The following is a 13,479-nucleotide window of genomic DNA, read 5'->3' as shown; positions in this document are numbered from 1 at the left end:
CGAGCCCCTCATACCCCTTCCCTTGTTTGCTTTATAGTTAATAAAGTATACTAAGGAGCCAGTTGTTCAGACGCATTGTTTGGACGAAGAACGTTACGTTGAGGTAACGCCCGCCCTGTCCTCTCTTTTTCTATGTGCTGTCTCAATGCTACGTTCTTCGTTCAAATGTCATTAAGTTAAATCCCACAACAAAAAGGTGATTGCGAGTATACTAGAAGCCTTGCATGAAGTGGATCACTGCCCAGTAACACGACAGCGGAGCGTTCAGGTGTCTTCTCTACACCGCAGTTTCCCCACGCAGCTACTAACTGCGATGCACACAACTTCCAGGATGAGCCTTACGATTCGAGGGAGAGGAGGCGGAAGATGTGGCGCTTGAGCGGGTGAGGGGAAGTAGGGACGCCAGGAGTCTGCGACCCTCCGCGGGCCGACCGGTGGCGGCGCGACATTTTTTCCACTTTTGTTTTGGCCTGGACGCGTTTAACGACGCGAACGGTCGGGGAGGTGCACCATGCACGCACGGTGGGACGGTAATCTAAAACGGCTGCACGGAAGCTCTTCTTGCTCGGGAAAGATGGCTTCTGTCGAACCCACTGTGAGAACGCGAGAGGGCTGACGCCAGCGGGGGGCGTTTTATAGTCCTCGCTGAAGAACGACGGGCTGGTGGCTCCGGGACGCATCCGAGGGGGGCCCATAACCGCACAGGCACGAAGGAGACGACAGTAGCTACCGAATGTTTGATGAATAGGCCAACTTGCGGAGATTGCAGAAACGTTTCTCCGAAGTCCAGGCGTCGCTAGTTGTAGCGGCGCTGTTAAGATTACTGCCACTTTAAATGAAAAATCACTGCAGGTACTATTTTGGCTATGCCTGCGGCCGTAACGACCGTCGCACGGTGGCTGTGGCTGTTTGAGGCTGTTTTAGGTAGGCAATGGCGGTAATATAAATACCCGCGCTCATCGCACACACACACACACGCGCGCGTACACAAGCGCTGTGTGTGTGCGTGTGCGTGTGTGCAAAAGCCAACTCTGCTATACTGTCTTGTTTTTATGCTTTTCTGGTTGCATTTATTTGTGCTATTAGCTCTGACATATAGCAGGAGTGCGCTTTCTCACAGGCCGCTTACAGCAAGGTTGCAATGTTCTGTACTGCACAGCTTTTTTAAACTATCAAAACTTCGTAAAGAATCATCAAGGAAGCACATGCTTCAAATCACTAGCGCACACAAGTTCTGGAGGCCGTGTACTGTGCGGTGTCAGTGCACGTTAAAGAACCACAGGTGGTCGAGATTTCCGGAGCCCTTCTCTATGGCATTCCTCATAGCTTGAGTCGCTATGGGTCGTTAATCCCAATCCCCCATAGACCGTAAACCATAAATATGCACTATGGCACAAATACTGAAAAAGAAAGCGTGGACGTCCAATTGTTCTTTCAGGAGTGAATCTTGGGTACCAAGATAAAGGGCCCATAAGGAATATTCATGAGCCTATGGCTAAGTACCAAACATGCAGGCAGCGCCGGTCCGTCGCCAATATTTTTCAACTACTTCCGCTTCGTTTCGAGACGCAACATAGTCCACAATGCGCAGCCTGAGCTCGTAGGATCCGTTTGTCTTCGTACCGCTACTACAAGATGGAAAAACTTCGACGTGAAGATTAGAAAGCGGCTCCCGGGACGCGGTGGCCCAAAGGAACACTGAACTGCCCCAGAGATCGAGATCTCACTCTCACCTCTCAAACACGCATTCTGCGCACGCACCACAATGGAACAGAGCGAACAAAGAGCGTTTAGTCTTCTCTCCCTTTCCTCTTTTATTACTATTTCTTTTTAACTCCTCGTCTCCACAGGGAGCGGGCGTCACAGAAGAAGAGGTAGACAGCAGCAGAATCAGCGGTCCGGGTAAAGTGGCCGGTCGGCGGGGCACATCGCATTCCGACGGGCATCCGCCGGCGTACGCTGGCAGCTTCCTGAGCGCGGCAGCGAAACGGAACAGCACGCACACTACAGGCGCGGGCATCTAGGATATCTCGGACGCCTCCCCCCCCCCCCCCCCCCCCCTTCCACCCTTGAGCGCGCGTCGCCCGCAGTGGGCAGCAGTGTGCCATTAAGACGGAGTTCTCTCCGTCACGCAAAGACGATGAGATTCCGCTTTCGCTCCTGTTTTTGTGTCGGCGTCGTGCAGCGGCGGGACTTTCCATTTTCCAACTTCTTTCCCACTTTCTGCTTGCGTCCTCTTCTCCCCCCCCCCCCCCCCCCGATCTCACTGTCTTCCTTTTCTTTTACTGCTTTTGCCCTTTTTGTAGCCCCACTTGGCCTCGCAACCGCAGTTTTGCTGCTACGTCGCTGCTCCTCTCGGAAGGGGGCGGGCGACAAGCTGGGGGCGAAACGGGAGCCGCATCAAGACTCCGCACACATATGGCCGCTCGGGGAGGGGATGAAAAAAGGAGGAGGGCTGCTCTAATGACAGTAATAATAACGACACCGGTGGCTGCTCCGTATTTTCTTCTCTGTGTTTGTCTTTTGCGTGTAAAAGAAAATCTGTTTTTTATTTCGTGGTTGCAGTCGCCGTCCGCGTTTGTCGGGGGAGCAACATGTGTTTCCTCTCGGCCGAGGGGCGGCGCTGCTGAAACTTGCTTGTTCCCGCTGGCGTCTATTGAATCGTACAAGCCAGTCGCACCCTGGTGTGCACTTATGTTCCGGATGTCGAGATCGCTTTCTGTGGTTCCTTCTATGGCAATCCACGTGCTCTGGAAATGGCATGCTCGTGGTCGAGATCCTTCCCGTCGTGCTTCTACATTTCTTTGATATTTTTGCTCTCCCATTTCATGCCACAGAAGACGTAACAGACACCATTTAGAACGAGGCCTTTTGTCGAATGAAAAATTTGGTTATGTGCTGAGATCCTATGCCAAAGTAAATGCATTGAAGCGCTCCGTGCTTACATGGCGCAGCAGTAAGTAGAGTGCTAGAATGCGTTGTGTAATAATGCACAAAAATGCCCGAGGCTTTTGTTTTCTGACAAGGGGCTAGCGGTAATCAGGGCAGTGCGACAGGCAACTTTTTTTTTTTTTTTTTTGAGTCAGAAAAACATTCTGTTGCTTCTGATTTTCATATAGCTTGCATAGCTGGGTTTGAATACAAGCTATGAACTTTGTTTTACATCTTAGTTTATGTGCTTTTTAACGAAAATATATAGCAGCTGTATCTTACCGCTGCTCAATTGTTGGGCAGAAACGTGGAGGCCAACGAAAAGGGTTGAACTTAAGTTGAGGATAACGTAGCAAGCTATGCAAAAGAGAATGACAAGTGTAGCACTGAGGTGTAGCGTTAGTTACTGAAATCCTATTCTAAGTAAAGAAGAAATGGTTATGGGCAGGGCATGTAATCCGAAGGCAAGACAACCGATGATAGTTGAGGGTAATGGACTGAATTCTAAGAGAAACCAAGCGTAGCAGGGGGCAGCAGAATGTAAGGTAGCCAGATGGGATTAGGAAGTTTGCGGAGATAAGATGGCCGCAGCTGGCACTAGACAGGGGAATCGGAGTGATTGACATTTGTCCTGCCGTGGGCTTAGTTAGGCTGCTGATGCTGATGATGACGAGCTTCAGACGAATGGCCCATAAACAGGTCCTTTCGCCTGTCTGCAATTATATAGAAAGGAGTTATTTGCGCGTTCATCTTCCCGGACTCACTTCACACATATGTGCAGGAGTGTGTTCACATAAGAAAACTTTGATAGAGACGAAATAGAAAAACGCCGGAGTGCTACGTGATATCAGCGGTCGTTGAAGAACCCAAGGAAATTAATCTGGAGTCCTCCATCTAGTATTGTGAGGGGAAGGGGCCAATAGGGCCCTACCCCTATCACCTCTCTGTAAATATTTAATGGATGATAAATGTTTTTCACTACCACCACCACCATTATGGCGTCCGTTATAGTTTACATGCTGCTTCGGAACGTCAAAGCCCACATGCCTCACATACTGCAGATTACAATTGTTCACACATGTGTTTAAGAAAGAGACGATCTCAATATTGGTTGTAGCCATGAAAGGACGCCGATGCCTCAAATAAGGATAGATCTAAGGAAAATGCAAAGCATTTGAGTTGTAAAAAAAAAAGCATTACAGTGAACAGTGCATTTCTTGTTCTTTTCTCAAGGTACATTCCTCCATTCTTTCGACCAGACTCACGGCTGTCGGATTGTGAAACAGGATCAAAAACAAAAATTGCGGGCAACTTGCTATACTTAAGTTCCGGATGTCCAGGAGGCTTTTCCGGCTATATTCAAAGCGAAGCCAGAAGCGCAAGCTTGCATGAAGGGTGCGTGCTCTTTTGATGTGCTTGTCCTCGTCACGACTGCGTTCTTTCATTCACCGCCGCCGCGGCTTGAAATAGCTGAAATCTCGCCCAAAAAAAGGGCGAATGAACAAACCACTGCGGTGGTATACCGCGCTCTCTCTGATCTTTTGTAGCGCACGTTGCGCCCTGAAAGCATTTTGTTCTCGGAGGCCTTTTCTTGCCGGCGGCACTTGAGAGCTGAGCGCGCTTTCGTGATGCAACTAGGTTCTCGCAATGGAACGCATTCTTCTGTTTCGTGTACCGGCCTAGCTTTCTCCCAGCAAGTGCAACGAACGCAGTTCGGTCAGCAATGATTGGGGTCTTTTTTTTTAGTTTTCGTAAATATAAAGGTTTTTTTCCTGGGGCAAGAACTTTTAAGATTACATTAAACTACGCAATTGCTCAAACTACGCAACTGTTCGCGTCGTGGCTTCGGAGGGATCAAGTGAAATCATAGGAGAAAAAGCTGCATCGCGGTGGACCAACGGGCATACTTTAATGCTAAGCCACCGTCATCTTCTTGCACAATTTTTCATTTCATTACACATAACAAAAAACCCATCTTACAAGCTAAAAAGCGCTAATCGTTGTACCACGTAGGGATCCATAATTATGAGTCAAATTTGCAAATGGAATGGGGACGCGAAAGGAAGACAGACGACAGCGATACAGACGACAGGACGAGTTCTCAGAAGTCCTTGTCGTCTGTCTTCTTCGTGTGTCCTCGTTCTACCTATGTATTCGCTCTCTAATTTTTCTTCGGAGCGCCAACTCTTAGGCGTTTGTTGTGAATAGGAACTACTTTTATGGTGTCAAATGGATCTGCGAGATATCAGTGTGCTCTCACAATAAGCACGCTGTGCGAGCTTACTGTAAGCAAACGGAAAGTGAGTAAATCGGAACCGTACACAGTGAACGCAGTAAACATAAAAAAAAGTTTTACATAAAACGTCAACCAATGGTTGTTGCTGCGTGATCACTTCCGTAGTGCTTGTACTATTTTCGCTGAGATAACTGAGTTTACGTTTGAGTTTCGCTGAGTTTACGTCATCATTATTGTCACAGTAATCATCATTATCATCAGCCTAACTACACCCACTGCAGGACAAGGTATCCACCAGTTATCTGTTCCACCTTGTTCCTTGTCCACCTTGTTCTGAGCTAGCTGCTGCCATTTTAATCCCGCAAACTTCCTGATCTCATCAGCCCACTTGACTTCAGGTTGTGGGCGTTGAGGTTTTTGTGAGCAGCAGGTGAAATTCACCTTGCGTTATTCTGCTGGAAATTGCTCCACCATTCCTTTGCTTAATACAAAAATAAGCATGACAGTTTCGTGCACACTTATGTGACCTAATCTGCCTGACTCTATGCTGACCTCTCTTGGAATCCATTCCGTATCCTAAGGAAACGTCGGTTAACTCCCATTCGAATTACCTGCCCTAACTACGCCTATTTTTCTTCTCGATTTCAGATAGGATACAATTAAGATGCCTTTGTTTCCTGACGTACTGGGCTCTCTTTCTTTGTCTTAACGTTGCATCTATCATTCTCCTTTTCATCGTTCGCTGTGTTGTCCATCACTGAATTCAAAGCCTTTTCTTTGCCTTCAAGTATCTTCCTCATATGCACCCTTGTGCGAGTACGAAAAAAGTGCACTTATTACATTCTTTACTATTAAGGGGTTCAGGTAAGTTGCTTATTCACTACGTGAGAGTACCTGCCAAATGTACTGCACCCAATTCTTATCATCCTAGCTATTCCTGGCCGGGATCTGCGGTCACTACCTACCCTATAGATAAATGCATTTGCTTACCACTCAGTAAGTTTATACCGTTTTGTTTCGAGTTCCCTGCATAAGTGTCCAAACGCAACAAATGCAGTGATTAGTCGACGCTGTGAGCGCCCTTCTTCACATTTAATTTTCGACGCTGCTTCTTCGCCTTGCAATATGAATGCAAATGTGCCCAATATCTCCTAAAGGTGTTAGTGAAATACACTGCACATATTCTGCACTCAAAGCAACACCGCTGCCTACCAATGCCGCACGAAGCTATCACGCTTATAGGTTGCACGAGGGACCTTTGTCATTCCTGAGAGAAACATGCAGATATATCAGAATAAACGAGATTCCAGTCGTTTGATTCCTATCTGAATTAAGGACCACCGAGTGACCGACGACTGCATAACAGTGCGGAGGCCTTTCTTCCGCTAATGCGGGATTGTAAGGTGGCACGTGACAGCTATGCTTAGCAAAGCCTAATGTCATGAAATCAGGAGAGTTATGAGGTAAACGGGGTTGTTAACAACTGCACATCATGTATGCTTCCGAGATATGTGTGTCGTTGCTGTGGCATCAGTGCCTAAGAGCGTTCCGTGTTTACCAATATAGACTAGGACACAAGGTAGGGAGAATGGGCGAAGCATTTTACTGAAGACTCAGCTCTTGTGCTTGGTTCACGAAGTTGAACTCGACCGGATAATATTTTATGGAGCTGCTGTCAGTAAGCATATTAGTAAAGGATGTTGTCGTGCGTATGCTCAAGGGGGAATAACACGAACTATGGCTTCATCGTAGGCACTGCACTACACTTCGCATGACACCCTGCTCTCCTCGTCTAATTATTGATGTGCACATGTGTTCGCCTGTCATGTATTATTTGTACGCGCGTGTTGTTTTTCCTATGCTATTTACTTGAGGCAGAAGTACGTATAGGCGTTTCCGAAGTTCAGATAAATTAGTGGTGGTCTTTATTGTAACAATGCACGGACTTAAAACAAAAATTTGGAAAGGACAAAAACAAGAATTTTGTCGACATATTGATGCGGGGAAAAAAACTGTCAATACCCACAGATGGGGCGCGGGCGTCTTTCGACGACCTGATTGGTTCCTGACCCGGATATTATAATCTAATTAGGACTAAGCCTACTGATGGGATTAAACCCGCGGGGAAGGCTCGCTAATCAATCGCCGAAAGCAGCTATGCGGGCTCAATATTTCTGGGCGCGGGCTTTTTATTCAGTATTACTGGAATCTTAAAATAGAGAGGGAAGATTCGAAAGTAGCAAATGAACAACAAAAAAAAATCGCCTGGGTGTGCAATGAGCTCGAAATTGGATTCTGGAGCGTAAAATTAAACTCCAGTATTCCTATACACGGCTCAACTGTTTTCCTCGTTGACTTTATTTTTCTACGATATTGCCCGTATACTTACTGGCATGGTAAAATTTTAGTCCTTCGGTCCCATTCGACCTCATCAAACATCGGCATTCACTTCTCGGGCTCCGAGTAGATGAGAATGAATATGAATGACGGGGGCAGCACAATAGTTGGGTGCTTTTACGATTGGGAAGGCTTGTTTTTGTTTGGGCCGTGCAAATATTGAACACTTGCTTCGCTGCCTACTTTGGGCGGATCTTTCTTCGCCTACGCAACACCAAGCAGAAAAAGAATGACATAAGGATAGTGACAAACATACAGATACACTCCAAGTGGTTATATTGGTCTTTCACGTAGTCGTTTGCTTTCAATTCCATTCAGTGCTTTACAACTTTTCGTACAAGGGCAACGGATACAAGCAGACTTCTTTCTTGTCCACCTGGTTATTAGATTAGCTTGGATTCAGCGTACCAGATTAGAAGTCATTTCGACTAGCTATAAATGAAAACTATTCCTGTCTACGTAGCACAGAGGAAATTGCATTATCCTCCCGCTTGTTGCTTTTGCGCGGTGTACATTACTAGATATCATAAACATCACGAAGTTCTTCAAGTACAGAAAGAACCCGGCTGCTTACATAGACCCGACCTCCACGGGGCTGTCGCTTTACATAACCACGGTTTTACACAGGCACTGCTCAAAACGAAAGACACTGAGAGTTTACGTCTATTCCGAATGTCTACACTGTATGGGATTAACGAAAGCTATTGAGAGTTTCCATCTGTTCCGTATGTCTACATTGTATGGGTTGGCGACAACCCCGATTCACATAGTTCCTACCGGAGATAATTTGATCCTGCTGAGCTTTCATTGCATGATAAAGCGCCTTAATTCTGAAGGAGGTTTTCAATTCGAACTTTTTATATTCATGTGCTCTTTGCAGATAGATGTGCCTGCAAAAAGGTGACCATCTGATGCTTGGTAATGCAAATGTGGAGTTTTCTGAATGACGCTCAAGCATGCAGAGTCTGTAATTGCTTAGCCCCGAGCGGCAGCTCTAGCCTGATAGCCATCACAGATATTTGCAACCACAGTCCACGATCCTTGTATTCAGGCTTAGCCGCTTACTATATCCGTGTTTGTTACCATAGCAACGGTCCTTAAATTTAAGCCTGAAACTCACAGCAGTGCAGAAGAAACAAATTTTGTTAACCTTATAGCGCCGAGACATTTAAAATGTCGCCCAAAAGTCGCGATCTCCTATTAATTCTTCAATAGCCGTCCCGACGTTCCAGAAATGTAAAAAAAAAAGGCAGATTTATTAAATATAGTGCAACGTGAATAATGACAATTCTTGAAGTAAAATAACCTAAGAATTTTTTTTGAAAAGTCAAAAGTGCGCACCATTCAGCAGGTACTACATACTGCACATTAATGGCAAAATGCTAACCTGTTTGATAACCTGCCGAGGAAGTAGAGCGCCAATAGAAATTTGTGTTGTTTGGCGCGAGTGTTAGCTTCCGTCCAGCAGGGCTGTCATAGAAGAGCTGACACTTAGATTTCCATTAATGAATGCGTTGAAAAGAGCTGTTTCTGCAGTAATTTGCCGAATGGATGCAATTACAGGAGCGGAAATGAGGAGCGTTTATGTTTTAGAGTTCCGACATCCGAGAAGATCATCCGTGAATAGGAGCATTGGCGTGACCGAGTGAAATATTACTGGAATTGTAATATAAACTATTGCAATGGTGTGAAACGAACTTCTTAGGCATCAAGTGTTGATTATGTGCCCTCGTAACAAATCACTTTCATAATTACTTAACGTTCAATGCCGCATAATGCAGGCTTGCAGAAGAAAGAAGGAACAAAGAAGAGGATACGCACGCGTGGCCTAGAGAACAGTGCAGTGGGTTGTAAAGCAATATCTTTTAATGAACTTCATTGTTTTTTACTTTGCACTGCAGAAACCACAGCACTCCGCCGCAGCAGGGACCAAATTTAAAGCAACCTTTAAATGTATTAAATGCTCCCTAACTTACAGCCCCCAAAATTCATGGCTACTAGTTTTAACGTTTATACCTACTTTCTGACTCCTTCTCCTCTGGTATTTTTTGTTTCCTTCTGCGGAGCACTTTATTAAGCAGAGTATATAGAGAGATAAAGCGTTTCTTTTCTGCTCCGATGCCGGTCAGAGACTAATAGCTGCGGGCTCTTTTCGATGCATTCTAGTGTGGCTGATTCTGTAAATGAGGTGCACTTACTCGAAGGGACATACTACGATACTCGCCCGGATATCAAATATCAAACTTTGCAGAATATACTCTAAGAAGCAAAGGAGTCCCGGGAACGCCTTCCGAAGGGGTATACGCTTGTCTCAAATTTCGCTACATTTTCCGGAATCGCCGCACAGCTGCTAAGCCACAGTGCTGTGCAAGCCCTCTGCAGGAGTGGATATACCTATAAGAAAAGTTCTGAAAAAAAAAAAAACTGCAACTAATCTGGGGAGGAGAATCACGGAACTTTCCGTTGTAAACCGCGCGCTACCTCCTGGCTACCCCAGTTTTTTTTGTGTTTTTTTTTTCAAATATCGTGTTTATTGAAGACGGGGCTTTGCAAGAACAGGCTTTGCAAGTGGCTACGCTACACTAGCGTAACAGAAAGAAAAGAAACACACTTACACCTAAATTAACAAGTAAAGGGGGGCAAGCAAAAACAGCACATCAAAACTGCATATTGGAACGAGAGTCATTGCTTTTGAACGCGTTTATATCATTCATTATAAGTCTCGGAGCAGCTTCCAGCGCACACTTGACGAACTAAAGTGGTTGAACTTAGAGTTTGGTTTGGTTTATGGGGTTTAACGTCCCAAAGCGACTCAGGCTATGAGAGACGCCGTAGTGGAGGGCTCCGGAAATTTCGACCACCTGGGGTTCTTTAACGTGCACTGACATCGCACAGTACACGGGCCTCTAGAATTTCTCCTCCAAAGAAATTCCGCCGCCGCGGCCCGGATCGAACCCGCGTCCTTTGGCTCAGCAGCCGAGCACCATAACCACTGAGCCACCGCGTGGCACTGAACTTAGAGTTCAAATTTAGAGTTGGCACATCTCAGTAAACTATGAAACCTTCCAGCAACAGCTGCGCGCCACAGAAAATCGTCACTCGGAAGCAATTGAAAAATTTCAAACAATTTCATGAAGCATGATGCGTTGAAAGCTCTTCCATCGGGGACGGAGATAACTGGAGTCCTGTTGCATAATTACTTGATTTAAAAATCCTATGTAGCTTCATTTACGATCAAGTCGAGTCTTCACACCGTAGTAGCACTGCAATATGAAGTATTCAGACTGATATTTCGCCGTGAATCGCGAAGATTTAAGCAGATTTTGCTGAAGCGTTTTCCTTCAACCGAAGCGTCACTGGTTTCTTAGAAGTGTTTTTCCTTGGAAGGCTGCTGCTTCGAAAGAAATGTACGAAAATGTGGAAAGCACCCCGAAGGGCACAAAATCTTTGAACTTAGCGATACATGGTCAAGTAAAACTCTCGTTTGGGCGAGTTGGTTCATGTTGAAAGAAAAAACTGGTAATGGCACAAGAAACGAGGACACGGAAGGCACACAGTCGACTTTTGTGTGCCTTCTGTGTCCTCGTTTCTTGCGCCATTACAGCTTTTTCTTTTAGCGATACAGCTATAATTGTGTCGCAGAAATTGCGACCCTTACAAGGCAGTCTCTTCTCATACTTGTGAACGCAAGTGCATGCCTTCACTGAGCAGTACTTGCTGAGAACCTTTGCTGAGGTGTATCACCTCTCTGAGGTCTCTCAAAATGAGGTCTGCTTACGTTCATCTCAAAAACTTCGCGAAAAAAACAGGACACAGAAAGGGACCCGCAAAACAGCGCTGATGCGGGACTTGCAGATGGCGGATGCAATGAACGAAGCGCAAAAAGTAGCTCCTTGATGCTTGGATATGGAACACAGAAAAAGAGCCCAGGGTAGGAGAAATATAATGTAGAGGTGTTTTCAGGCGGGCTACCATAGGCACTCCTACCTGGGTTCTTTTTTTTATGTTTCATGTCCAATCATCAAGGAAAATAAATTGGTAAATTGGTGTTATTGAGAAAGCAATATTACACCCGGTGTCACCTCTTCGCGGTACCGCAGCCTACCCTTCACGGTCGATGGTTGGTCATGTGACTACTGACGTCATACCAGAGCGAGAGATGGGGCACCAAGTCGGCTCGTCAGCGCGCCGCTGCTAGAACTTCGCAGCCGGTCGACCGCCTGCGAACGGCGGCAAGCGATTGACGCCATACAAGTTGCAAGAGCTTGCAGGCCTTGCTGCGGTGATGGATGTGTGTTGCAGCGTGTGGTATGACGTCATCCACAGACATCTAGGCGCTATCGGATGTAGAGAAAAGTAGCGCCTGCTCGCCGGTTCTTCGGTATAGCTATGGAAGACTTCAGACGCGAGTAAAGATTCTTGTGTTGTGTTACCGTTTAACCTGATGGAGGCTATGGATATCGAAGATGCTACAAGTTACACCACTTGCTTTCGCAATTACCTAGGCTTAACCAAAGCTAAGCCCCAGCAATTTTTTTGAGGAAAGGAAATGGCGCAATATCTGTCTCACATACCTCGGTGGACACCTGAACCGCGCCGTAAGAGAAGGAACGTGTGAAAGATGAAAGGGAGAAACAGGTGCCGTAGTGGAGGTAACAGTGCAGAGCATCAAATGGAATTTCGCTCTCCCCAACTGCTCTCTAGCACAACCATGCATAATTGTGCTGTAACTTTTGACATTTATATACTTGCAATTAGTTATTGATCTCACACTAGGTTTTGTCTACGGTCTCAAGCAGGCCGCGTTGAACTGTGCCCGAACAGCCATATGCAAGCTTTGTAAGATAAAGGATTCATGCCAGTGCCTTCGTGCAACTAACCGAAATTTCCGAAGTGAATTTCTCCTCGTTTCGAAAAGTAATTGGTGGACGTTATTTTCATATCAGCTACGCGTCGCCACTGTATATGCAACTATTAACAGCTGACTGGGACATGTACGAAGTGCTACTGCAGCGTCCGGACTGACTTCTATGCAGCTTCAAACGCTTAGCATAGCATAGCAATTTCTCGTTACATATTCAACATATAGCATTCTTCGCCACTGAAAAGAATAGAAAGACGCATATAGTGCGTCATAAATGCATGGTCGTCTTTATGTAATTTCATCTTTAAGACCTAGAAAAATGAGCCAGAAGCGACCAAAGAAACAGAGGCGCGTTTGCGGCAGACTATCGTTACAGCGCCAAAAGTTCTGGCCTGACGGAACGATGAGTCGCAATTAGCCGCCGACTTCTACGGGACGAAAGGACGCGGAGGGCGAGGCAATTAAGTGCGTTCCGCCAAAAGCACCCCCGGCGGGTTCATCCGACGACCGCTGGCGCAAACACTAGGAAGCAAGGGGCTTCTGTAACGAATGGGTCCCGGAGAAGAAATATAATCAGCGGCCGTTTTCGGGGCCCGAGAATGATTTTCGTCCGGCCATATACGCGATATTTTTTTGTTGCTGTTACGCGCAGAGGCCACAGGGGCAACCAACGCCAAGGGGTTCTGGGCCAGGGCCGCATTCAATTTCCATCCGAGCCCTCCCACACACGACGTCAAGACGAGGTCCCCCCCTCCCTCTCCCCCCCTCCCCCACTCATCCTCTTCTTCTACCCTTACAGCTTGCTTAACTTGTATACGTATATTTTATAGCTCTCCTCTGTTCTTCGTACCCTTCTGGTTCGCCGGAGCGTTCTCTTTTCCCCTTTTACTTGTATATATCGCGCGTTTATATCAAATAAGAGTTGCGTGCGTGCGTGCGAAAGTGGTTCTGGGCAAGAAATGCAGGTCGGCGAGAGCGGTGCGGTGTCGGTGCGGGGTTTGCACGGGGCGAGGAGGTTTGGGATGAGACGATGAGTTTGCGCCGCCTTCGG

Source organism: Amblyomma mixtum, chromosome 6, assembly GCF_055824585.1.
Source record: "Amblyomma mixtum isolate Tamu chromosome 6, ASM5582458v1, whole genome shotgun sequence".
Classification (NCBI taxonomy): Eukaryota; Metazoa; Arthropoda; class Arachnida; order Ixodida; family Ixodidae; genus Amblyomma; species Amblyomma mixtum.
The sequence above is the reverse complement of the archived record's forward strand: the minus strand, read 5'-3'. Positions refer to the sequence as shown.